The sequence below is a fragment of the Hypanus sabinus genome, chromosome 10 (assembly GCF_030144855.1).
Source record: "Hypanus sabinus isolate sHypSab1 chromosome 10, sHypSab1.hap1, whole genome shotgun sequence".
Lineage (NCBI taxonomy): Eukaryota > Metazoa > Chordata > Chondrichthyes > Myliobatiformes > Dasyatidae > Hypanus > Hypanus sabinus.
In genome coordinates this window covers 165184160-165186666 of record NC_082715.1, presented here as the reverse complement: position 1 = coordinate 165186666, position 2507 = coordinate 165184160, and the positions used below count along the sequence as shown (strand labels likewise).

At 46.4% G+C, this 2507-nt stretch overlaps 1 non-coding gene across 1 annotated transcript; it reads right to left on the bottom strand.

The window, feature by feature from the left end:
• Positions 1–1986: 1986 nt before the first annotated feature.
• trnar-ucg (transfer RNA arginine (anticodon UCG)) lies at positions 1987–2075 on the bottom strand. Its single transcript is given in 2 exon segments — positions 1987–2022; positions 2039–2075. It is a non-coding gene; the product is annotated as a tRNA-Arg (tRNA).
• Between the last annotated feature and the right edge of the window lie 432 nt (positions 2076–2507).

Sequence of the window (2507 nt, the reverse complement as noted above, 5' to 3'; positions counted from 1 at the left end):
CCGATCTCTTTCAGCCCAATCTTTTGTCTTCTCGTAACCCTTCATGCCCCGATTAATCAAATATCTGTCAATTTCTGCCTTATAACCCGAACTCCACAGATGTCTCCCTAAAAAAAGATCCCGATAATCCATCAATCCCTCCTAGACCAGTTCTTCAGCCACACATGCACCTGTCAGATCACCCTATCCTTATCTTCACTGGAGACTGCACAGGCAGTGGTCTAGATATAATTACCTTGAATGTCCTGTTTGTCTGCTTTCTGTCTAGCTCCATAAGATCTCTCTTCAGTGTCTGCTTATTTCCTCGTGTATGTTATCAGTGGTCAATTGTATCTCGGCTTCTGGTTGCTCACACTCCCCCGTGAGAATGCCATGGAGCGATCACAGACTTCCCTGACCCTGACGCCTCGGAGAAACATACCGTCCAGGCGCCACTGTCGAGTCGACAGAATCTAGCCTCTGTTCCTCTGACTATTTCATCTTCCATCACCACCGCAGTCCTATTCATCTCTCTGTTCTTACATGCTACCAGAGTGCCACCAGATCACTGCGACCAGCTGCTCCCCACCCTGGAGGAGATGTGTATATCAGGAACGCTGGAGATATCCAGGAATTCCCACATCTAACACACAGGACAACTCCGGAGAGGTGCTACCGACATTAATTTGCTGCAGAAACACTTTTATTTCCGGGGTAACGCAGACCAAGTTCAAGCAACAGTTCATCAGTGTAAAGAAATGTTCGTTTCTGTCAATAATTCCATTCATTGATAAACATAATTTATAAGTTCTTCCCGGAGGCAGTCGCAGTGTTTTCCATCTTGTCACAATAGAATTGGCGCTCATCAGAGAACATGGCAGCAGGTGGAATAAAACTAGTTTAGAATCCGGGAGTGACAGAGCGCGGCAACAGAACCTTCGGCGAACGCAACTCCCGACCTTCACCTCCTACCGATTACTAAACTCTTCCTTCCTTTTATTTTCTTTTTTCATTATATCTCCGGTATCGTCAGAACCACAGAACGGTCGATAATGAATCCCATACTCCAGTGTAAATTTCCATCGGTCAAGTGACGGACAAAGCCGTCGCTTCCTGTGACATGAAGGGAAAGGAAATTCTAGCGGAAGTACTGTCGTCCCGAGGCGAACTGGCGGCAATCGCACTGAGCACTCCTGAGAACAGATCGGGGCTGGTTCCTGCTCGGATTGAGTGGGCAGCACGGCAAAGAGATTTAGCTGATTGCACTTTACATCAGCACGCCCATCAATACGCTATGAGCAGACAACATCCACGTGCACAGAGGTCCTAACTTCAACGTTCGGGTTTACTTGTCTCCAGTGAGTTGGTATCAACTTTCTAATGTGTTTACCTGAACAAGTAATGACTCAACTAGGTCCTATTACAATCTATTACCATCTGCTGTCACCAAAGCAGAGGTCACACCGCCAATCTACAACAACAACCACTTTGACAGTGGGATCGATTGTAACTTTGACACTGATGTTGGCAGATTGGACGGGAAGTGCATTCACACCGGGTAAGGTTCGATTTGACGTGAGTATTCCTGATGTTGAGGCGGAGGTGCCCCGTCGGCAATTAGTGATGAAGATATCCAGAGGAGGCAGAGAAACTGCGTTGAGTCCAAGAATAGGTGGAGGGTTGGAGACAGGAGAATGTACCGTCGGTACTGGGTGGCGAATTCTCTCCGAAAAGGTGGGCTCGGAGACAGAGCTGAATGTGAAGTAAAGTTACCGTCCCAACTACGGCTCCACCCGAACATCTGAGGAGCTCCAGTGAATTGTATATGAAAGTGTTTTCAGAAAACCTCACAGACTAGACGTATGCGATGCGATGCGTATAACAATGACGTGGCATTAAATTTTGCACTGAGGTGGTATACTTCGATTAAACCCCACGCGGAACTGGGACAACCATGCTGCAGAGAGTGAGAGACAGAATGGAATTAAAATCACCAATTTGGCAATACGACCGTGACAGGACTCGAACCTGCAATCTTCTGATGACTTCGATTCAAGCACCGAAGTCAGACGCCTTATCCATTAGGCCACACAGCCGCATTTTGTGGGACATTCCAATGGAAAAAACTGAGGAACATACTGACTGCTGCCAGGAGTTTCCACGTGTAGAATGGTTTCCTGATCATTGTTCTTAATATCTCTCCATTCATTCCTGCTTTAGGCTGTACATTTAAATTCAATATTCTCTTTCTGTCACACAGAAAGGAATTGTAAAATTCCCGCACCACTGTCTTTTACGGCCACGTTATATTCTGAGACTGGAATAATTGAATATGGCCCACCACATTTAATACATATTGATAGAGTGAACTCGATTTCTTTTTAGATATTTCAGCCGTTGGTTTGGTAATCCAGAACCGAACAGCCATGTGTTTGTGTCGTGTAAGCATTGGGGAGTTCGGATCTGCGACTGCACACAGCCGGAGGTGCACCTCACCGTGTCTGTCATGCAGTAGCTATCGAGTTATT